The sequence below is a fragment of the Leopardus geoffroyi genome, chromosome D2, assembly GCF_018350155.1.
Source record: "Leopardus geoffroyi isolate Oge1 chromosome D2, O.geoffroyi_Oge1_pat1.0, whole genome shotgun sequence".
In the NCBI taxonomy this organism is placed as follows: domain Eukaryota; kingdom Metazoa; phylum Chordata; class Mammalia; order Carnivora; family Felidae; genus Leopardus; species Leopardus geoffroyi.
In genome coordinates, this window is record NC_059334.1 from 57632306 (window position 1) to 57657237 (window position 24932).

The window sequence follows — 24932 nt, forward strand, 5'->3', positions numbered from 1 at the left end:
TGTGGGAGGGAATGGAAAGAGATTAGCTCCTGACAGGTTTTGTTTGATAGGCTGAGGATTCCCACCCTGGGCTGGAGCAGGTGTCAGAAAGAAAGGGAAAGGGACTGATTGTTTTTCCTGTACAATTCTTACCGCAGCTGGTAATTGTGTTTTTTGTTGTTATTATTGTTGGTTTTGTTTTTTGTATGTAATCATTTGATTAAAATCTGTCTCTTCCAAGAGAATGTAAACTCCACAAGGGCAGGGACTGTCTTGTTTACTAGTATTTTCTCAGTACCCAGAACAATGCCTGGTGTAGTCAATAAAAAACACCCTTGTTAAGTGATTCAGTCACCTGGGGAACCTTTGAAGTTTGCCTATGCACATCTACCCTAAAATAAGATCTGTTATAAGTCTCCTTTCTTTGAACCTCCCAACCACAATACAGGATAGGGAGGGCGGGGAGTAGTGCGGCTGGCATTCTCATTTTATAAAAGCTACGGAAGGGATTCACCTCCCTACCTCTTCCCAAATTCAATCAAGTGGATCCTCTAGGGGATATTACTAAAAGTGTGACATGATTAAATTTGCCATTTGCATAACTGGGCCAGATAGCAGTAGGGAGGACTAGAGGTGTTGAGGTGCTGAGACCAGTAAGGAAGCCAATGCAAGAAATAATGCAGGTCTGAGTTAAATCCCTGGCAGTGGTCGTGAGGAGAGAGCAGAGTCAAGAGATACTTGGGAGATAGACTCTACAAAATTTGGTGACTGTGTGGGCATGGGTGGAAGAGGAAGCAAGAGAAGGAGAAATGTAGGTTGGAAGTTGGAGTGAATATTAGTCAATAGGGGATGGGTGGTTTGCTTTACAAATTGCTACATTTGAGATGCCTGTGGGACATGGATGAAAAGGGTTGTTTATGACGTTGGGAAGCTCAGGTTTCTCGGCCCGCACCTTTTACTTCATTGCCAGAACTCTGGAGAACACTAATAGTTAAGAGATGGGTTAGAAAAAGAATTCTTGAAGGAGACTGAGAAGGATGGCGTGAGAGGAAGAAAGAAAATCCACAGAGTGACATAGAAAATAAATGATAAAGAATGTCCAACAGCCTCAAATGGCGTCTAAAGGTTAAGTTAGAAGACCTGGAAATTCCTCACGTGAGTTTGGCAATTAAGATAATGATGGCCACATTGCCATTTTCTTCGGGAGCAGAACTTGCAGGGCAGAGCACGAAGGAGGAAGTGGAGACGACGGATTATATTGCCTTTTTCAAAAAAAACTTGGCCGTTAACGGAAAAGGCGGGATGGTGTAAAAGCGGGACGGGAGGACGTCTGAGCACGTTTATAGCTAAAGCGAAGCCCAGAGGGTTGAGCAGACGGAAGCGCAAACCCCTTCTCGCCCTTGCAGCTCTGCCAGCCCTCCCCCCACGTGACCGGGAGGCAGCCTGCGCAGCCCCGGCCTGGAGGGACTACAGCCCCCAGAAGGCCCCGCGGCGCGGGTGGGGGGAGGAGTCGAGGCCTGGCGCGCGCCCCAGCGGCGCGAGCGGAAGAGCAAGAGCTTCGAGGAGGTGGCGGAAGCGGAGAGCGACGGCGCGCCCGGTAACGAGCAGCCCCACGTCCCTGTCCTTTTCTGCCTCTACACCCTTAGCTGGGGCTGGTCGCTCCCACTTCTCCCCACACACTTTGGACAAGACTTCCTTTCTCTTTTTGTTAGTTACCGGTATTTTTTTCCCTCACGTGACTCACGGGGCGGGTCTCCGTCTGGGGCGGAGGTTACTGGGAAGCTGCCGCCCTTCGACCCCTGCGGGCCCTGGGTTGCAGGGATCCTCCCGAGGCCCTTTTGCTGTCCTAGAGGCTGAGCGCCCGCTTTGGGGCCTCTTCCCAAATACTCTCTGCGGAGAGGACATTCCTTTCCCGGGTTTCAACAGGTACTGAGCGGGTCCGTGGCGATCCCCCCAGGGGTCAACGGGGCTGTGGGCCTCAGAGGCCGCCCCGAGAAGACCCCGGGGCTGCAGGCGATTTCCGGGCTGCGAGCATTTTGAGGGAGTCCGCTCGGCTGTCCAGGAGCCCCGGGCTATGGGCATGAGCTGGGAGTGAGCTGTCTGAACGGGAGGATGTACTTCCTGGTTTGTTGGGCGGCCCTCGAAACCCCCCAAGTCCGATTATTAAAAGTTTTCTTTACTCAATAAAGCCGCCTCTCAGAGTTGAGAAAGGAAAGAAGCACAGGGTTTGGAGACTAATGTCCTGAGACGAGTCTCAGGTCTGTCACTTGCTGGACTTGTGATCTTTTGTAACCCGTTTTCCGCAGCCTCGGTTTCTAGATCTGAAAAATGGGGCTACTAGTCTTTGGCCTGCCTGCCTTCCAGTGTTGTGGGCGTCAGCGGATAATATGTGATACGTGGGAGAAAGCATGTATCAGATATAACTTTATTCTCCTGTCTCCAGTCTAGGTCAGTTGAATTTTAAAACCACGTTCATGTCTTTGAAACTCGATTATAAACATGACCATGCTCTTTGTGAAAAGCAAATGATTTAATAAATAAGGGGAAGTGACTTTGGAAACGAATACAAGCCATTCAGACGTTAAGCCATGTACCTCTTGAAGAGGTGACTTGAAGGCCCTGTCACCTGTGGAGTCCGTTTTAAACTTCATCTGCAAATTAAGGTCTCCCAGAGTTAGGACACTTCCCTACCCCCAACACACTCGCCTGTCAACCCATTTTGCTCAGTTATAACCTTCCTTCACCACAAAAGTACAAGGATCTCAGCACTTTCTGTTCATCAGTTGTGCTAAACTGATGCCTGTCTCCAGCAGGTCTTGTATTTTTTTACCCCCTTTAAGATACTTCTGGTGCTAAGTCTAGCTCTAATTCTAACACAGTTCCACTGACCTTGTGTGCACAGTAGCTGAAATACTGGGGTCATCTTCATCTGTCCTAGGTATGTATGCTAGAAGTCTGTTTCCTCATAGTTAGAATTCAGAATATAAATAGCCCACATTCCAGTCTTCTGCCAGTTAAGATCTGAGACTCTAAGCAGGTAGCTTTTTTTGTCTTATTTTTCCCCTTGTAGAGAATGGGATTTTACAATCAATATAAGGGTTTGGAGGTGTAGTAATAAGGTAATCCTAACTTGTATTTATACTGATATCATCGGTTGGAAAATGCTTAAATGTGGTTCAAAAAAACAGGATGGCGGTACAGTGAATTAGTCCAATGTACAAAGTTGAACAAATTGCGTTCAAATCCTGGTGTTGTGACTTACTTTATGACTTTTGGCAAATTAGTTGACCCCCCTGAGCCTGATTACTAGTTTCTAGGATAGATACAATAACATTTATCTTGCAAGGTGTTCATAAGGATTAAATGAGATGTTAATATAAGAAACTTAGTAGTGCATAGAGTAAGTGCTCATTGCTTTGTTACTTTTGTAATTGTTGACTATGATGATCAAAAAATGCTAATTTAGATAATGTATTTTCTTGAGATTCTTTTTTTTCCCCAAAATACTGTAAATAGAAGTTCTCATTCTGCAGTGTGTTTCTTAGCAATTGTATTTTATATAAAGATTATATTAGGCTATTTTTCACTTTTAGAGGTTTCTAAAATGCTATTGTGAAAAGATTGTTGTTTGGGATGTGCTTTGGTGCTTCATTTGTAACCTGCAGTAAGGATGCTGTTTTCTGTCTGCACATTGTAGCTTGTAGTAGAACAATTATCTGTGTTTATGACTTAGTTATTGACTATTGACTAGGACATAGTTTTATAGAGCCATTTTTTGGTCCTTCCCCTCATTCCTGCCTTTTTTTTTTTTTCTTTTTTTTTTTTTTTTTTTTTAAGTCAGACTGTTTGACTCTAAAAGTTAGTTAGCTTAGTGGGTAGGTTCCAGAGAGCTTGGTGACCTCATTTTTTATTAAGGTAAAACTCTTAGTGACATAGGTGTACACATTTGCAAGGAGTGAGAGTTGAGAGAAACCAAGAAGGATAGTCTAATAGAGAAAATTGATCTGTTGGTCAAAGCAAAATCTTAGGGTTAAGAATTGAAAATATTTATTTTTATTTCCTACAAATGAGTTTTGACTACAAGATACCTGCAGACTCAGATTTTCAGAAAATGTTTCCTTTACTCTGTTTTAATGTGGTATCCTCTGGCTCTGCCCTGGTAATTTCATTCTTCCAGTTATGAATCTGCAAAATAACTATTTTTTCACTATAGACTTTTATACAAAGCTATGACAATAGTCATTTCCATTAAAAATTACTTTGTATGCTATAATGTATTATTTTTTCCTTTGTCTTAAATGCTTGTGTTCTTAAAGAACAAGAATCTTTGCTGTTTTGCTTAAAGAAGTTTTGAAAGGTAAACTCATTCTCAGCTTTAGCATCTAAGTGTACGTAGTGGATATGCTCAGTAATGTCTGTGCTGAATAGTTCTGAGTAAGAACATTTTGTTGATTGTCGTACGTCCCTAAGGCATGCTGTTGAGAAACTATATGGTATTGTGGAAATAACCTAAGCTTTGGAGTCAAATCAAAGTTTGAATTCAGGCTCCACCACTTAATAGGTTACGACTTTGGTTCATATTATCATTCTGAGTTCATTTTCTTATCATCTGTAAAACAGGGATAATAATAACCAATCTTGCATGACTGAAAAGATTAGAGATTTTTTGAACTAGGCACATACTAACCAGGCTTAGCAAAAGGTAGATTATGTTAGCATTACTTTAAAAAATGTTATTATATTTTTATGATAATCATTGATTTTGGTCAAACATTTATAATTCATTCCTCTAATACTTCACATGATCAGTGTATTTTGTTTTGTTTTGTTTCTGTTAGCCAAGGTTAAGGTTGTTGACTGTAACCATCAACCCATGAAACACAGCAAAGCTAATTGGCCAAGATTTTCCAATCTGTGACCCTGTCCTCATTAGCTCCGTAGACTAACCATTCACAAAATAGCTCACCAGAATGAATGATAAAACTGGTGCATTGTCGATTCAGTACTTATGGACTCATTAGACATAATAGAATTAAGTGAACTAGTGCCAGAATAAAAGTATAGATTTTTAATGATAAACCTGTATAAATATAAGACTAGCCCTCACACTCTGTATAAAATTGGGGACCTACAGGGTGATCTTTGACAATCATTAACCTGAGTTATAATTTAGACATTTCTTCTTTGTTGAACTGTATTTGTTGCAGACTTCCCACTTATAGAAGTGGAAAGAAATGGAACTAGGCTATTGGTAGCTTGAAAGAGAACCCTACTTCTATGCCACCCATCAGAAAATGTGCCCTTAGCTAGTGGAGAAAACATTTAGAGTTCCTTGGTGATGAGCCCAGCAGGATGGATGAAGTCTGGGTAAGTCATAAGAGTTTATTGAATTACGGAAAGATTCCAGTTGACAGAGCTTTAGATAGAAGAGAAGTTATAGGGTGTTGCTCAGCAAGCTGTAAGCCTGCATTTGAAGAGGGTTTTCTACTCTCTCAATAAAACATAGACCAGTTGCTTCCAGTCTGTGGTGTGCATTTTTCACTTGTCTCATGCTAGCTTTCTATATAGCTTTCCATTCTTCAGATTCACTCTTCAGTTTTATTAACATTTGTTGTCCCTCTTATATCTTTTTTTTTTTTTAATGTCAAACATGGTTGTTTCCAGACTAGGGATAAAAATAGAGAAGCACTGTTGGAAACAGCAGGTCTGGTGTCTAGTATTGTGAGATTCCCAAATAACACTGTTAACCTGTTAATATAATGGTATAGATTTCTGACAGCTCCTGACCATTTTACTTGGTACAGAGGCAAAAACAGAGGCAAAAGGTATGTGGCACTCCTTAATAGGAGATTTGCTTCTTAGGAAAGAATACATGTAGTGTTAATACTGGCTTGCAGTTGGGCTGTTTCAAGTTTTTTTTTTTTTTTTTTTGCCATGGAATACCAGAAGAGTATTAAAGAAGAGAAGCACTTGGATATAAATCCTAAACTCTCAAATTTATCAGTAGTCCAGTATGTGTTTTCTTATCATCTATAAAATAGGGATAATAATACCATTCCTGCTAGTTTATCAAGATTAGAGGGAAAAGGTAACAGAAATGTCTTGGAAATGGAGTAGGTAGCTGTGGGGAAGAAACTGACCAAAAGGCAGAGTCCATGAGAGTAACACAAACACCTATTCATGCACACACACACAGACATACGCACTGGAGGGAAACAGAAAGAAGAACACACACAATAGACAGAGAACGAGGGTCATCTAGAGACAGGAAGTCAGAAACACTGAGAGAGACAGTCTGAGGCAGAGTTAGAAAGAAGAGTAATCAGAGATGTAGAGAGAAGGGCCACCTTAGAAATGATAGATGCAGAGAGGGAGACAGAATGCCGGAGGGATCTGGGAGGGCATGACCAGGAGATGGAGAGCTTATTGAGGTAGTTGTTTTCTGTTACCTGAGGAGACCTTCTAAATATTTGTAATTAGCAAGGAAAGGGAAGAAAAGTAGATATTAATAGCAAACAAGTAACATGTTTATGCAGTTTTTATTCTACTGAAAATTCTCCTTAAATTCTAAATTTATTTTGTATATTTGGCATGCTGACACCAGAATAGCTTCTGTTACAGATCTATTAACCTCTTGCTTGACTCTCTTCATAGTGTATTTTAAACACATTTTTAAAAAATTAAATAAAACTATTGTTTTCTTTTGGAGTGCCTGGATGGCTCAGTCAGTTAAGCATCCAACTCTTGGGGCACCTGGGTGGCTCAGTCGGTTAAGCGGCCGACTTCGGCTCAGGTCATGATCTCGCGGTCCGTGAGTTCGAGCCCCGCGTCAGGCTCTGTGCTGACAGCTCAGAGGCTGGAGCTCGTTTCAAATTCTGTGTCTCCCTCTCTCTCTGACCCTCCCCCGTTCATGCTCTGTCTCTCCCTGTCTCAAAAATAAATGTTAAAAAAATTAAAAAAAAAAAAAAAAGCATCCAACTCTTGATTTTGGCCCAGGTCATAATCTCATGGTTTGTGATATCAAGCCCCACATTGGGCTCCGTGTGCTGTCAGCACAGAGCCTGCTTGGGATTCTCTCTCTCCATCCCTCCCCTGCTCATGCTGCTCTTTCTCTCTCTCAAAATAAATAAAAAACATTTTTTTCCGGGGCACCTGGGTGGCTCAGCCTGTTAAGCATCTGACTTGGGCTGAGGTTATGATCTCAGAGTTCCTGAGTTCAAACCCCACGTTGGGCTCTGTGCTGACAGCTCAGAGCCTGGAGCCTGCTTCAGATTCTGTGTCACCCTCTCTCCCTGCTCCTCCCCTGCTCAGGCTGTGTCTCCCAGAAAAATAAACATTAAAAAAAATTAAAAATTTTTTAAATGTTTTTTTTAATTAAAAAAAATTTTTTTAATGTTTATTTTTGAGAGAGAGAGAAAGAGAACGAGTGCAAAGCAGGTGAGGGGCAGAGAGAGAGAGGGAGACATAGAATCTGAAGCAGCCTCTAGGCTCTGAGCTGTCAGCACAGAGCTGGTCTGGGGGCTGGAACTCGGGAACCCAGAGATCATGACCAGAGCCCAAGTCGGATGCTTAACTGACTGAGCCACCCAGGTGCCCCCCCCCCCCAAATTTTTTTTCTTAATAAATCTGGTACATGGTTGCTGTAGAAAACTTGGGAAATAAAGAATTAAAACAACAAAAAACAGCCTCATAATATAAGCACATAACGAAGGCCACATTTTTCATGTTTTTTTAGTCTTTTTTTCTAGGCATCTGCAAAGCTCTTCTACTTTCCTAAAGAAATCAAAAAGCTTTTTATGAGTCCAAATGATTTTATAAATTAACTGTGGTGGAATTAACTTTATGTACCAGTTTTGGCACTTAAATACTTCTGTAAACTATTTGTATACTTGTTTTTATTTCCTCCCATTCTAGATTAGATTAATAACTATATGTTATTTACCTTTGTGTTTTAAACATCTAGCAAAGTGTTCTACATGTATCAGGTACTCAGAATATATTTGACATGAATTGTTGAGTTCCCAAGTGGAAACTGTCTTATTTAAACAGGTCTGTCCAATTTCTCATTGGCAGATTAGACCTTCAGTGTTGAGAAAAGCTTGATATTAGAGTGTATGTGTGCACGTACGTGTATAGGTTTCATATGAATGGAGCTACTGAACTAGGAAGGGGCGCTTTTTCTGGTTAGCTTTTTGTGTAGCAAGCCACTCCAAAACTTAGCGGTGTAAAATACCCATTTTATTATGCTGTGGATTTTGTCTGAATTCAGACAAGGTAGTGAGGAGATGGCTTACCTGACCTTTAGGTGGAAAGACTTATAATTAAAAGCTGGTGGTGACCTGCCGGCTCCTGGAGGTGTCAGCATTCATGTCTGGGGCTAATGTGGCTGTCCCACAGAACACCTGCCTACAGTTTCTCCACATAGACCAGTGGAGCTTCTTGAGAGCAAGGTGATGACTGTTTCCTAAGAATGAGCATCCTAAAAGAACCACGCGGAAACTGTATTGCCTTTTGGGACCTACTCGTGGAAGTTACATAGTGACATAAACTTGCCAGAGTCAAAAATAGCAGTTACACTGAACCCACTTCTCACGGGAGAAATGTCAAAGTCACATTGTAAGAAAGGCTGGGGACAGGAGATAGGTGCCATCTTTGGGACCTACTCGTGGAAGTTACATAGTGACATAAACTTGCCAGAGTCAAAAATAGCAGTTACACTGAACCCACTTCTCACGGGAGAAATGTCAAAGTCACATTGTAAGAAAGGCTGGGGACAGGAGATAGGTGCCATCTTTGGGAAAAACAGTCTGTCACAAGCACTTAATTGAACTGAAAAATAGTAAGTTACAAATGAGTTAATACAGTTATCACATTTTGAATTTCAGTTCATAAATTTCCTGTTGAGTCTTAATAAGGATTTCCCCCACTGTTGATAGCATTTTTATTCATTTATTTTAAATACTTATACTAAACTTGTAAAAACTTTTAAATTTTTTTTTTTTTTCAACGTTTATTTATTTTTGGGACAGAGAGAGACAGAGCATGAACAGGGGAGGGGCAGAGAGAGAGGGAGACACAGAATCGGAAACAGGCTCCAGGCTCTGAGCCATCAGCCCAGAGCCCGACGCGGGGCTCGAACTCACGGACCGCGAGATCGTGACCTGGCTGAAGTCGGACGCTTAACCGACTGCGCCACCCAGGCGCCCCAAAACTTGTAAAAACTTTTAAACTCAGAGCTATTTTAAGTTACTTTTTTGGCTTTTGAAATCTGAACAAGATCTTCTTTTTTTTAACCCAGTTTGCAAGTTGGTCAGTATCTGTATTTGGGCTTTTTCACATCCCTTTTTAAATTTCAAGTATTGTTTTGTAAATAATATGGTACATGTTCACTGTTGAATATGTGGAATATCAGGAAAGAAACAAATAAAATCCATGCATAATTCCATCTCTTAGATGTAACCAGTTTCAGGTCCATAATTTCTTATCCATGTTTCCTAAATTCAAACTGTTACGAGAATGGGAAGTCTTTAAGAAGTTTGTGGCAAACTGTGTTGGCAGCAAAATTCAGTCTGCACTGATGTCAGGCTACTTGTAGTCTTTATTTTACATAGTGTAGTGATTTATACTTTTCCCATAGAAGTATTAATGTGTTTAATTAGAGTTTTGCCTGAAGCCCTAGTTGGAATATTTTGTAACATATGGAATATGTACCATATTAACCTTTGTAAAATATAAAAAAAGTTCGTGAATTGTGAAGCCTCTCTGGCCCCAGGTGTTTTGGGTAAGGGATGTTGGACTGGAATTAAAAAAACTAGTGCCAGGAAGAGATGAATTTATAGCCTATTTAGTGGTCCTAAGTTTTTTTATCCTATGAATCTATTCAGAACTTTTGTGCTTTCATTTCACATTTTCATTTTAGGAGACTACCCAGAAGGAAAATTAGTAGTCTTGATTTGTTTATGTGGTGTGTAATTCTCTACAACTATCCCAAATAACAGTTTCAATCTCAGTGTGACCATCTTTCAATACATTCAGAATTTCCAGTGACCTTTTAGGCCTCTTGACTCTTCTAGCGTAAGAACCAATGATTTATTAAGTACTGGAGTCAACAAGCCCCAGGAGCCATGTAGCTCTTGGTTTCTGCGACCATTGTTGTTAATGTGACGTTGCTTTTCTTTCACTTATTGCTGTAGTGTTTCTTTTTTGTACTGTGCTTCTTGTTTATTTCCTTGGGTAGCCTGAAACTTTTCTTTGCTTCTGACACTTGAGTTCAATGTCAAGGAATTTATCTTTGACTTCATAATGTCATATAGTTTTAATTTTTAAGTATTTCTTATTATAAATTCAATATGTGCTCATTATAGAGGATTTGGAAAATATATCCATATTTTCACCATCTGGAAGTAACTATTAACATTTAAGATTATTTCCTTCCTATGTATGCCTATTAATGTAATACAGATGCACTTAAATTGGGATCTCTTGCTATTGTATATAAATTTTGTATCCTGATTTTTTTAAAGAAAGGTAACATGTTTATGAGTAGTGTCTGGCAGTTTCTGGAACTAGCATGAATTATATTCTGGGCAGTGATCTTTAAATTTGTATTCACTTTGAGTGGGAACCTAGGAAATGGCTTCAAATTCTGGCTTTCCCATTGCCAATCTGAATACCAGGGCAAGTATTTCCCTGAATACCAGGGAAAGTCATATGATAAAAACAGTGAGAATGGTTGTCCTGGCAGCTTTGTGGGCTAACCTCTAGTTGAGAGTGGCTGGGGAGTATTTCAATACAGCAGTAGTGGGGTAATGTGGAAACAGAAAACATGATAGCTCTCGTGGAGGAAGAACAGTAAATATGGGGTTGGAAAAGCTGAAAGAATCAGAATATCTCAAAGTTTTGAGCCTGACCTAGCAGGTATATTGTAGTGTCATTGATAGTGACATTGGGAAAAGACCTCAGATAGGCCTAGGGAGAAAGATAATGAGTTCAAGTGCTAATATAAATTTTAGGTTTTAGATCATTTGAGTGCTAGTTAAAAAAAAATCTGGTGCTTTAAAACTAAAGAACGTAAAAATGAAAGGTCTCACTTTTAAAGTATTTGTTTTTGAGGCCATACATTTATTTTAGCAAATAAGTATTCTTTGGAATTTGTCTTTTGAAACTGCTTTCAGAAACAGTAGAGTCAATACAAGAAAACCAGTCTCGTTGCTTGATCATATCCTTTGTTTTCAAGAGAGTATTTTCTAGCTTGATCACTCATCTTAATTACTTATTTCTAAGTGATATTTGACAGTTTCTAAAAATGATTCTGCAGAGGCATAAAACTTATTACCATGGTGGATATTTAAATGACTGTCATGTAGTTGCTGAAGACAACTTAAAAAGTCTTAAGCTGTGATAGCATCCTTAGAATAAAGTACTAGTGTACATTGGTTAGGAGGGTGGGTTCTAGACAGCCTAGGTTTGAATGATCTCTTTGATACACTAGTTATATGTTTTGAGCAAGTTACTTAACATGTCTGGGTCTCAGTTTCCTCATTTTTAAAATGGATATGGCACAATACTTCCTGCTTCATAGGATTGTTGTGAGGATTAGCTCTTAGACTTAGAACTGTGCCTAATAAATATTAAGAGCTCAGTAAATATTAGCTATTTATTACCCTCACAATAACTACTGCTGTTGCTACCACCACTACTTTATTTAATGTGTGCGTTTTAAAAATCACTTGTATTCCTGTTTAATTATGTCACATACAAGTGGAATGATAGGCAGCTGGAGATAAAACTAGAGCTCAAAGATCTGACACATAGAGATGTTATTTTAGAATGTTGGCCTAGAACCCAGTGGGAGAAGAGTGGAAAAGACCAACAATAGAGTATCGAGGAATACTCACAATAAAGGAGCGGCAGGAGAATGTTTAGAGAAACAAAACAAGGAGTGTGCCTTAGCATAGCGGTTATACTAATTAGGATTAGATTTGGTTGCAACCAAACAGCAGAGATTTAAACATCATAGAAGTGTATTTCGCTCAACGTCAGGAATTCCCAAAGTAGTCTAGGACTGGTATGGTCTGTCTGTCATGGTGTCATGTTGTTGCACTTCTCTGCATGGATTCTGTTCTTTTCTGAAGTCACTTTATAGTCTAAGATAGTTACTGGAGCTCCAGCTGTTTTATTCACATTCCATCCATCAGAAAGGAGGAAGAAAAGAACACATCTCCTTCCCTTTAAGGATACTTACTGAAAGTTACACGTACCACTTTTGCTCATATTCTATTGGTGAAAATTAGTCACATAGCGACACCTTTGTGCTGGAGAGATGGGTAAATGTAGACTATTCTGAGTGGTCAGTGCCTGGGAATAAAGAACAGGAACAATCAGGATAATCCAAGTGTGGCTAGATGAAGAATACAAGGTAGACAACAGAATTAATTGTCTTTAGGACAGTTTGTCATTATTGGTAATCCTTGATAGAGTTTCTGTACTTATAAAAATTATGAATATAAAACCACTCTTGTCAGATTGCGTTAACAGTACTTTGTTTTTAGGGTATAATCCTTTACAAATCCTTGTTTGTTTTTTTTAAAATTTATTTATTTTGAGAGAGAGCATGCACTCATGCCAGAGTGGGGGATGGGGGCAGGGGGAGAGAGAGAGAGAGAGAAAGAGAGAAAGAGAGAGAGAGAGAGACAGAATCAAAAGCAGGCTCCAGGTTCACTGCGGAGCTTGATCTCACCACTATGAGAACACAGCCTGAGCCGAAATCAAGGGTTGGACACTTAACTGACTGAGCCACCCGGTGCCCCACAGATCCTTGTTTAATTAGGATTATCAGTCTCTCATAAGGAAAAAATTATGTGTATATACGTATATGTATGCTTGTGTGTGTACAAACATACGTATACATAATGTGTGTGTTTTATGTATCTCCTCAACATTGGCATTGGCTGAAATTACTCCACGTTGCTACAGTGTGCTGTAAAATGATGGCAAATAAGCCTCTGATACCTCTCTTTTGTTGTCTTTAGCCCCTAATTTTACTTAGCTTTCCATCCACTCTCCAATTTGGTTGTTTTGGGCAATGTTTTAATTCGTCTCTGTCCTTTTATGTTACTACTCTCTCTCTCACTGCTGTTAATCGTACTTCCCCAAATAGATAAATGAGCAAATTTAATTAAATGTGTTATTTGCACTCTCCTGATCATTAATGAATTTGTAAGTAAGATCAGACCTACAATCTTCCTGGTATTACAATTACTGAATTTTGTCCACTCAAGTGGTAATTATTTGCCTTAAATTTTTTTTATTTTTAAAGCTTCTGTATTTTGTATGTTTGTGTTCTTTCAGTACTAGGAAAAAATGTGAAGGTCTCCCAACAAAAAGGGAGACCTTTTTCCTTAGGATTTTTTTTTTTTTTTTTTTTTTTTTACTCCTTTCAATTGAAAATATTTTATTTATCTATTTTTTTAAATGATGAACAATACATTTAAGATAAGAAATTTGTCAGTTGCTGTTTTTTGTATTCTATCAACAGACATATAGTTTAAAATAGACAAGCTTTAAAAGTCAAATAGTAAAAACTGAATTTATAACAAAACATAGTGAATCCCCTTGCTTTCTAGTTTCTTCCCTAAAGGTAACCACTTTCAGCTCTTCTGGCATTTATGTATCCATATTTCTAAATAATATATGTGTAGTGCTGTCTTTTGATTCACCAATTTTTTCATTATATGTTAAGTTTCTATTAAGATAGAGAAAGTTTTACTGTTCTTTTTTAAAAAAAATATTTTAATGTTTATTTTTGAGAGAGAGAGAGAGAGAGAGAGGGAGGGAGGGAGGGAGGGAGGCAGAGTGTGAGTGGGGAGGGGCAGAGAAAGAGGGAGACACAGAATCCGAAGCAGGCTCCAGGCTCTGCCTGATGCAGGACTCGAACCCATGAACTGCGAGATCATGACCTAAGCTAAAGTCGCTGTTTAAGTGACTGAGACACCCACATGCCTCTGTACTGTTTTTCAACCACCATCACCACTGCTATTCCTTCTCTACCTTCCCAATTTAGTTATATTACAATATCTGGTTAAATGAAATAGTTACTCTTATGTTTACGTTACTGTGCCTGTGCAAATTTTATTTGCTGATAGTGTCTTGAAATAGTAGCCTTTCAGTGCAGTTTTCTATAAGGTCAGTCACAGTAATGTGTTAGTTCTAATTTTCTTCCTTTTTTGGCAACTTCTCTTCTAGAGACCTTCATTGTCCTCCTATCTACACCTACTGTCTGGGCCTGCTTCACAGCTCATTTCTGGGGAAGATTTCCCTTTGTTATTCTTAGACTTTTCTTTCCTTTTCAATTTAGATTCCCAGTATTGTAACTCTTAACCTTCCTTATTCCTCATTTACCCTCTTGCTTAGGTAGAGCACATCCTCTGGTAGTTGTGTTGGATTTGAAAGATGCTACTGTGGCAGAGAACATGGGGACGACAGCCTTCAGCATGCCTGGCTCTGTCCTAGAGCTTCAGTCTGGATTGGTTGCCTTCTACTTCTGGTGCAATTAGCATCCTGGAATCCCATTCACCAATATTCCTTCACTTCTTGTTTGTATTGAATATCCTGTTTTCTATATCCATGCCTTTCTTTGTTGGGATTTATTTCTTCATTTGGTGTCAGGGTGATGATCCCACTATCTAGAATATCTGATCAGGCAAATCTTGAACAAAGCAGAGTGTTAATCATACATAGTGGTTTTTGGGAGTGTGGAGTTCAGGGATTGGAAGATTTTAAGAGGTGGAAGTAGGTTAACATCATCTGTAGATGCATGGTTACTTGGGTGACATTGTAGTTCATTTGTTGGCCCTCAGGCGGGGGTGTTTATTGGAGTTGAATCTGTCCCTGATTGTTTGGCTTAAAAGAGTGCCTTTTGGGTTAAGTTGTCCTTATCAATTGAATGGATTTGAAACTGATTCTCTTGGCAGTTTACCCTGGCTAGGAACAATCCGCCTTTTCCTAAATTTGTTAGAACTTTAAATTCTTAGTCCTCTGGTGATTTTCTAAGAAAGTGTATTTATTATATGGGAGGTAATTTTTAAGCCTTTCCATGTCAGAGTGTCTTTTCTTTCTGTCCTCACATTTGGTAAATCTAGTTTGTGTGAGTGTAAAATTCTAGATTGGGAATATTTTTCTTTGGAATTATGAAGGCATAATTATTTCTCCTTGTCCTCTGTTGCTATTGAGAAGTCCTCAGCAAATTTGAGTCCTCTTCTTTTGTTTGGACCTACTCATTGGAAACTTGTTCAGTCTCTGCTTTGCCCCCAGTATTCCGAAATTTAATAGTGATGTGCCTTGGTGTAGGTCTTTGCCTGTTTTTATGTAGTACTGGGTATTTGTAGGTATTTGGAGGTCCTTCTAATTTACAACAATTTGCCTTTTCTTTTCTTTTTTTTTTTTTTTTTTTTTTGCAGCTAGTGTGTGGGAATGGGAGTGGGGAAGGGTAGATCTTAGCTTTCAACCATGTGCACTTCATCACTGTTTTAAAGACCTCTGTACTTCCAGTTAGCCCCTAAACCAGAGATCATCCCTTTTTACATTCTGCAGAGATAACCTCAAGTCTTTTTTCAGGGAGCAGAAGAGATCTAAGGATCTAACTGCTCCTCAGACAGCTTTCACTCCGTGCCCTTTCTCCATTTCACTTCCAATTCCAGAGGCGGTGCTGTCCGTTCCTGATCCTTGTGTAGGTTTCTGGCTATAAATTGGGTTGGGTCTCAGCATTCTCTACTGCTGGATTGGGATTTGACTCCCCAGGATCTGCTGTAAATATTTGCATGTGTTCCAGCTTCCAAAGTTTTGTTACTTTTTTCTCCTTTTTCCACCATTGTTGTTTTATATCTTTAAAAAAAACAACAAAAAACACTTTACTATCTAGGCTGTGTTAGAAGGCATCATCTTCATTTATTATGGGTCCTTTCCCTTAATTCCCTGACTTTGGTTGTGACTATTCCTGACTGGTTTATAAAGTAACAGCATTCTTCTCCGAAGAAGATGCAGGTGCCCCCTTTCTTGGCAGTGAGGAGGTCAAGTGCCCATCTGTTCTGGAGGGCAACTCCTGCCTGGGAACTTATTTGGCCCTGCAAGGACACTAGGGAGTCAGCCACTCGTTCCATGTCTTCATTGAGTTCTCGGGACAGTTTATGATATCGTTCCACAGAAGAGCCTGTGCCTCCTATCCCCATGGCCAGTCCCTATCCCCGTGGCTATTCTTGTCCCTAGGGTAGTAACACTGCTCATTTATACTGGGCCTTAAGACTGAAGGTTTATGAATGGGGTCCAGATTAGAGGCAGTCAGTAAGAGGAAGGTGAGTGCGAACAGGAATCTCTCGATGTTTTCCCAGCTTTCTGGGGCAACCTCTGCCAATCTGATGGCAAGGAGTAAGGACGGTCTATTTATTTTATTGGACTGGCGATTCCACAAGCTTCTGCCATTTGTAGACCAGCCAGCTTCCTGGGTGTGGTTTGAGTAGGGCTGAAGATCCTAAGAATGTAGGACTCTCCAGAAGGTCACTTTGAGCGGTTTTGTCAGACTTGGGTCAGTCTTCCAAGTCTGGGGCTCCTCAGGTTTGGCCCTCTTGACTCTGGAGTGGTGGTCCCATGGAGTGATGTCCGTGACCTTGAGGGCAGTAGGGAGGTCACAGTAACGGTATGAGGCCCAGTCCACTGTGGTTTGAGAGGGTCTTTTTTCCAATCTTTGACCCAGACCAAGTCCTCTGGTGAGAAGGGGTGTACAGGGGATCCTAAAGAGATTGGGGCCCTATCTGTGGTATATCGTTGTAACTCATTTAGGGTAGCCTCTAAAGCTTGAAGTTGTTCTCTTATTCCCTTATCCCCTATTTGGTGTAGGTCCCCTGGGAGGCTCTTTAGACATGGAAGGGGCCTTCCATATATTAGTTCAAAAGGGGAGAAACCTTGAGTTTCTGGTGTGCAACGGACACGCAGGAGGTCCAGGGGCAATAGGTCCGGCCATGAGAGGTCTGTTTCCTGACAGAACTTGGCTAAGGTTCCATTGAGGGTGCGATTCATCCGCTCTACTTTCCCTGAGCTTTGAGGCCAGTAAGCAGTCCAGGTGATGTTGAGGTAGTTGGTTAAAGTTTGTATAATGTCCACCATGAACGCAGGGCTGTTATCGCTGTGGATTGTGGCTGGTAAGCCAAACCGGGGGACAGTTTCTTTCAGGAGGACTCTAGCTACTTCCTGGCTCCATTCCGTCCTGGTTGGGAAGGCTTTGACCCATCCAGAGTATGTACAGACTATCACTAGGAGGTATCTAAGTCCTCGGCTTGGCTGGACATCTGTGAAGTCTATTTCAAGGTCCTCAAAGGGGGTAGCTCCTATTTGGACTCCTGGTGGGAGTCGCGGCATGGATCAGGCATTATTCTTGGCACAAGTCACACATTGTTTGCTTATTGTCTGACACAACACGGGCAGCAGACTGATGTAATACTGTTTTTTGAGGAGGGCCTCTAATGCAGTTTTTCCTAGATGGGTGAGTTGATGGTATTTGCTGACTAGATGCCCTCCCATTGTTGCTGGGACGAAGATGCGTCCATCTGGCAGTTTCCACCATCCTTTCTTGGTCTGGGTGGCCCCTTTGACCTCAACCCATTTATTTTCTTTTTTAGTGTATCTGGGTGGAGGGCTGGAGTTGTCAGACACCATAGGGCCATAGTAAGGGCCATATGTCATGGCCATAGTAAGGGAGGGAGCTGTGTCTACCACCTTATTTTCCAATGTCCTTTCTCCTTGCAGTAGACACATTGATCCCTTGCTGAGGAGGCTCTGGGCTTCCCCCCTTTTGGCAGCTGGACCTTCCTTGTCCTTTTGTTGTCCTTTTCCTTCAGAGCAGCAGCAAGGAGGCTGACCTTTTTTCTCATCTTTTTTTCGGCTTCTCTCTCAGCAGTGACCTTCCTGTTCATGTAGACCTTGTTAGCAACCTCGATCAACTGGGTGATGTTCATTCCAGTGAAGCCCTCGAGTTTTTGGAGCTTCCTTCTGATATCTGGGGCAGCTTGGGCCACAAAAAGAGGTGTTTACCATCTGTTGGCTTTCTTGTGCCTCGGGATCAAACGAGGTGTAAATGCGGTAAGCCTTGCATAGCCTCTCATAATAATCCCTGGGGATTCCCCTTGCTGCTGGGTGATTGACGGTATCTTGGTCATATTCCTGGTCTTCTTAGCCCCTGCTCAGATACCCCAGAGGGGAGTCTCTTGGTACCTGCGGTTGTGGACTTGTCCTTCTTCTGTAGTGAAGTCCCCTGTAGGACGTTCTTCAGATGTGGCTGTCCTAGCTCAGGTGCCAGGATCGACAACCCTGCCTGGTGTAGGTTCTTCAAGGTATTGCTGAGCTCCTCTCATAATTCTCTGTCTCTCTTCAGTGTTAAAGTGTGGAGCAGCTTTTGGCAGTCTTACCAAGTTGGTCAGTGGGTCTGAAAGAGGGACTCCATTAGGTTTGTGGTTTTTTGGAATATGATGGTGTGTTAAGGTTCCAGTTGAGGAGATCAGTAGTGGGAAAGGCTGGTAATGCATCATGGAGCTGCCAGGCTGGAGGGTTTTGTTTTCATCGTGTCTCTCAGGTTCCCGCGTCTCCCATACTGGCATCTGGAGAGCGCCTGCGCCTGGCCAAGGGCACAATCTGGCCGCTGGTTCTGGGGGAGAGAGGATCTGCCGAGTCTGGAGGTGGTGGGAGACCGAAGGTGGCAGAGTATCGGGAACCAGGGGGTTAGGTGCTGATGGTCTCAGGGGGGCATATGGCAGGGGCAAGACTGGTTCTTCTGCCGGATCACTGGCGAGAATTTGTGGAAGTGGGGAGTTCTGTACCCTAGCCTGTCCCTGTTCGTTGCAGGAAAATCACACCCAAGGGGGAAGGCTTTGGGCAGTCTCTTAACTAGGAGTCGATATATGGGAACTGATCTGGGTGACCTGGGTCTCTGGTGACAACACGCCAGACACAGTGGACTGTTGGGACATCTAAGGTTCCCTGTGAGGGCCATCCTACACCAAAAGTGGGCTGTTCCAACTCACATAGGGGCCTTAACTTGCCGGGGGTCGTCTTAATTCCATTGTCTCCCAAAAACTCCTTCTTGAAGTTCTTGATCATAGTCTCAAGAACTGTGGGTGTGCTCTGTCCCGACCTCATAATGTTCTCATGAGATGGAGTCACAAAGACAGACAGAGGGATAGGGGTGCCCCCTGAAATGAGGAGACCAGTCAGATGCCCGTCTGTCCATGTCCCAAAGGAACTTAGGTGACACTTAGCCGTAGTGGTCTCAGCTTTGTGACTTACGATCGGAAACTATTCTGATGCCGCCATAGACTGTATGGTGTTCACTACGGAATCTGACGGACCCACTCAGACTCCGTGGGCTTTTGGGGACCTTAAGGGTGCCTGCCCGTGGAGCCACAGATTACGTCCTAACTGAAGGACCAGATTGGGCTGCACATTCACTCACACACTCAGACCAGAGGTTAATACATTCCCTCCCTGGGAATCCCTACCTGTGAAACCTCTGAAAGGTCTCTGGGAGGTGATCAGGCTCCCCTTCCAACCTGATGGGTGGGTCTGACTGGGTCAGGGGCCCCAGGCCTTACAGGTGTCTGACATTGGGTTCAGATCCTCACCTACCAAGTCTCCTCGAGTCTGGTGGGAACAGCGGAGCGGGGCTGGCCTGAGGTGACCAAGCAGGAGAGTGCCGAATATCAGGCAGGGCGCGCCTTCTCCATTGAGATTACTCACCGCCTTGTCATTTTCCCCAACCGGTGGCAACAATGGGCCAGTGCAGTTGGGTTTCCCGGTCAGGGAACCAAATGTTAGAGAACCTGGTCTGGATCACCCAATGGAAGAACCAAGCGGCGCTCAGAGATCTTGGAAGGCAAGAGTTTTATTTCACACAGGCAGGCTCAGAGGAGATCATTCTCCAGAGGTCTGAGACCCGAGCGCAAGAATGGGGGACAATTTATAGTCTGTTACTTCCACATTAGTAATAATTTGGTGCACGCTGCAAGTGGGGTAGGAGGAAGAACCCGGAAGGGGAGTCTTCGGGCGGGGACTGGAATTCCCCTATCAGTCCTGTCCGACCATCTTATAACATAATTTTTCCCTATCAGAATGATACTACATGATCATTATAATTTTAATAAATGAAAGGCAAGTAACAATATGGTGCTCAAAAACAATAATTAAATATGGGTCTGCAAAGAGGGTATTGTTATAGAAAATGAAGAATGCCATGCCTTCCTTGATTGCAGGCTATCCTTTTAATTTCTATAAGTAATTTTTAGAAAAAAACATAAAAATGATTCATCTTCATTATAAGAAAGCTAGCAAATACTGGTAAGTATGAGGAAGAAAATAAGAATCACTTTGATTCCTCAACCCAGTGCTAACCACTATTAACCATTTAGTGTATATTTTCTAGTCTTTCCCGTGCATTTACGTGTATTTGTGTGAGGATGTTTAAATGGAACATATTATATGTATTATTTTGCTTCTCTCCCCATTTTTTCCCACCATAAATGTGTGTATCTGTTATGTCAAGAGAATTTTTTGTGTAGAATCTAGAGTCCATATTAACATCTAACAGCTGCTATTCATTTGACTGCAGATTATGTGCCAGGTACTGTACTAACATCTTTTTCTTTTTTGAGGGGCGTTTAATTTATGTTGACATTACTTCAGACTGCAGAAAACTTACAAGAATCTACAAAAAATTTACTCAGATACCTCAAACATTAACACTTTACTACTTTTCCTTTTTCTCTCCCTTCCTCCCTTTCTCCTCTTTTTTTCCTACTTTTCCTCCCCTCCTCTTATTTATCCTCCTTCTCCCTCCCTCCCTCTCTCTCTCTCTTTCTTTCCATATACATACTATCTAAATATTTCTTGAACTGTTTGACAGTAAGGTGCTGACCTATTTCCCTGTATACCTAAATACTTGAGAGTGCATTTTCTAAAAATAAGGTTATTCTTTTATGTAACCAAAGTATAGTTTTAAAAATCAGGAAATTAACATTGATTTAATATTATTGTGTAATCTGCAGGCTTGTTCAAATTTCAGCCCTTGTCCCAATAATGTGCTTTCATGGCAAAAGAAAATTCTGGATCATGGAGTGCATTCAGTTGTCGTATCTCTTTAGTTTCCTTTAATCTGGAGCATTTCCTCAGTCTGTATTTTTTTTCATGACATTGACATTTTTGAAGAGTGCAGGCCAGTTATTTTGTAGAATGCCCCTAATTTGGGTTTATCTGATGTTTTCTCATGATTGGATTCAGACTATCCATTTTTGGCAGGAGTACTGTAGAAATAATGTTATGCTTCTCAGGACATCATGTCAGGTGGTGTAGGATGTTGAATTACTGGTAATGTGGGGGCGCCTGGGTGGCGCAGTCGGTTGAGCCTCCGACTTCAGCCAGGTCAGGATCTCGCGGTCAGTGAGTTCGAGCCCCGCGTCAGGCTCTGGGCTGATGGCTCAGAGCCTGGAGCCTGTTTCTGATTCTGTGTCTCCCTCTCTCTCTGCCCCTCCCCCCGTTCATGCTCTGTCTCTCTCTGTCCCAAAAATAAATAAACGTTGAAAAAAAAAAAAAAGAACTGTTTTAAGAATTACTGGTAATGTGATCTTAGATCACTTCATTAAAAATCCATCCTTGCTGATTTTACCTTTAAAAAAAAAAGATTTTTTTTTTAAGTGTTTTAAATGGTACTGTCTGCCAGGTTTTCCCGTGTAGTTACTATTTTTCCTTTTGTAGTTTTGTTGGTAAAATATACATAATATAAAATTTACCAGGTTAGCCATTTTTAGGTATATAGTTCAGTGGGGTTAAGTATTCACATTTTGTTTCTAATTTTGAAATACGTTTGAGAAAACACTTTGAGACTTTATAGATGTTACTTCTTGAACTTTTTTTTAAATTTTTTTTTTTTTCAACGTTTATTTATTTTTGGGACAGAGAGAGACAGAGCATGAACGGGGGAGGGGCAGAGAGAGAGGGAGACACAGAATCGGAAACAGGCTCCAGGCCCTGAGCCATCAGCCCAGAGCCCAACGCGGGGCTCGAACTCACGGACCGCGAGATCGTGACCTGGCTGAAGTCGGACGCTTAACTGACTGCGCCACCCAGGCGCCCCTTAAATTTTTTTTTTAACATTTATTTATTTTTGAGAGTGAGTGAGAGCATGAGTGGGGGAGGGGCAGAGAGAGAGGGAGACACAGAATCAGAAGCAGGCTCCAGGTTCTGAGCTGTCGGCCCAGAGCCTGATACGGGGCTCGAACTCACGGACTGCGAGATCATGACCTGAGCCGAAGTCGGACGCTCAACCGACTGAGCCACCCAGGCACCCCACTTCTTGAACTTTTACTCACCAATTTTAGTATTGATTGGTGATTTCTGCCTGAATCATTTTCATGATGGTTCCAAAATAGTAGATTTAGAAATTCAACATATAGAATATGTGAATCTACCATTTCTTCTACACTTATTTATAATAATACTTTATTTCATAATTATTTATTTTGATGCTGTTCCCCTTTTGGCCTTGCTGTCCCTTCAAGCCGATTCCTGTCTCCCTTTGGCTTAGCCTACTCATTCTTTGAGCACTGCCTCACTTTTTACTGCAACAAAATGTAGGCTCATCTTGCACTTTCCCAGCCTGAGCCCTGGAATGAGTTATTTCTTTAAGGAGCTCTGGTTGCTTTTGGTAGAGAATAGTTTTAAAAGCCGTGATCTGGACCCTAGATGCCCTCATTGCTCTAGGCCCTCTCAGCAGGTACGTGGAAGCAGTTGTGTTGTGGTGTAAGTGTGTGTCCGTCCACACACACTCAGTACATCTTCATCTGTCTACTGAAAGCAGTGAGTTTATACTGATAACCTCTGATTCCAACCCAGTACTACAGGGTTTAGTCTGTCCTTCCTTTATTCTGTATTTAGAACTCCCTCTTCCAACAGGGAAAAATCTAGCCCTGTTATTCATATTTTTACTTATTGGCTCAATCTTAGAATAAACTTAAGAATTGCTAACTCATACCACTATTTAAAAGACACCTGAGCAGAGTTCAGTATTTGTTGATAGGTTTTTCTTTAGCCTAAAGGTATATACTCTAAATCTCCAGTGTCCAATAGGGTAGCCACTACACATGAATTGTTTTGTAAGTGTAAAGTATACACTGGATTTTGTAAATTTAGTATAAACTAAGGAAGGTAAAAGATCTTATTAGTATTTTAGTAATATTTTTATGTTGATTATATACTGAAATATTTTAGATATATTGGATAAGATATATTAATAAAGTTAATTCCACCTATTTTATTGAAATGTGGCTATCAGAAATACTAAATTACATATGTGATTCTCATCATGTTTCTGTTGGACAGTGCTGATCTAAAAACCATGTTTAAAAGTTACTTGGATTTGTTTTCTCTCCCTAGCATTCTTCCCATCCTCACATGGTTATGTTAGTCATTTGAAATACAGTTCAGTTTTTTTTTTAAAAAAAGAGACAGAGCATGAGTGGGGGGAGGGGCAGAGAGCGAGGGAGACACAGAATCTGAAGCAGGCTCCAGGCTCTGAGCTGTTAGCACAGAGCCCAATGTGGGGCTTGAACTCACGAAACGTGAGATCATGACCTGAGCCGAAGTCAGACGCTTAACCGACTGAGCCACCCAGGTGCCCCTGAAATACAGTTCTGAGTTTATTTTCATTCTGAGTTTTTCTCCCCATCCTAACTGATCTTCCTTATTTTGGAATATGTGAAACGTTAACATGGTTCCAAAAGTAAGAATTGTACAAAAAAATGTATACTCAGAGCAGTGTTCCCCCCCTTTTTTTTTCCCCCCTTTCCACCGGTTTCTACCCCACTCTGTAGATAACCAGTTTCATCATTTTCTGAATTATCCTTACTGTGTGTTTTCCCTCCGGGAATGATGAGATACATGTATATTTTCTGATTTCTTCTTTTTTACACAGAAGATATATACTATAGAAAACTTTTGTGCTTGGTTTTTTCATTTAACACAACGTATTTTGGAACCCATTCCATATCAATTTATAGACTCACCCTCTCTCCGTCTGTCTTTTCCTCCCTCTGACAGTTGTGTATCACTACTGTGTTGTGAGGATGTTAGCCATTCTTTTATGATGTTTCCAATATTTTGCATTTACAAACAGTGCTACAGTGGCTAACCTGGTCATATATATTTTTGTATGTTGGAAATATATCTTTGGGTGAATTCCTAAAATGGTATGTTTGGGTCAAAAGTTTAGAAGCACGTGTAAATTTCTTAAATATTGCTGTATCCCCTTCTGTGGGGGTTGTATAAATTTGAATTCTCACCAGCGGTATGTGAGAGTGTTTGTTTTCCCATAACCATCAGAGTGTTGTTATACTTCTTAATTTTTGCTAACCTTAAAGGTAAGAAGTGGCACCTCCATATAGTTTTAATGTTTATTTCTTTTGTTAGTAGTGAGGTTGAACATCTGTTCATATGTATAAAGGTCATTTAAATATCTTTTTTGTGTTTGTTAATTGTTTTGTATCTTTTTATTTATTTCTCTATTAGATTTTTTTCTCCCTCAATTTTTCTGAGTTCTTTTTTTTTTAGGGATGCTAGCTATTTTAAGTTCTATATGTTATAGGTATTTTCTCCCAGTTTGTCCGTTGTTTTTTGGTTATGTGTGTGTGTGTGTGTGTGTGTGTGTGCGTGCATGTGTTTGTCTGTTTTTAGGCTTTTATCTAGTTCAATTTTTCAGTCTTTTGTTGCATCTGAATTTTGGGTTGTAATTGCAATACCTTTCTCTTTCCCCAAGGTAGAGAAGAATTTACACGTTTTAGTTGTTACATTTGGATCCCTGCTTTGTTTAGAGTTTTTTTTTTTAGTGAATATTATACAAATTTAATAATCTTCCAAATGCTAAT

The 24932-nt window shown here is 40.9% G+C and overlaps 1 protein-coding gene across 13 annotated transcripts in view; it reads left to right on the forward strand.

Annotated features, from left to right (window-relative positions):
- Positions 1-1478: 1478 nt before the first annotated feature.
- Positions 1479-24932, forward strand: part of R3HCC1L (R3H domain and coiled-coil containing 1 like) — a 95689-nt gene continuing 72235 nt past the window's right edge. For 2 of the 13 annotated variants that reach the window (XM_045438488.1, XM_045438491.1), the window contains exon 1: positions 1583-1905. The gene's annotated coding sequence lies outside the window, so the exon portion shown is untranslated. Of the gene's footprint in view, positions 2918-5186; positions 5347-24932 lie in introns of all 13 variants that reach the window. The other 11 variants (XM_045438485.1, XM_045438498.1, XM_045438499.1 and 8 more) reach the window with 11 other exon arrangements.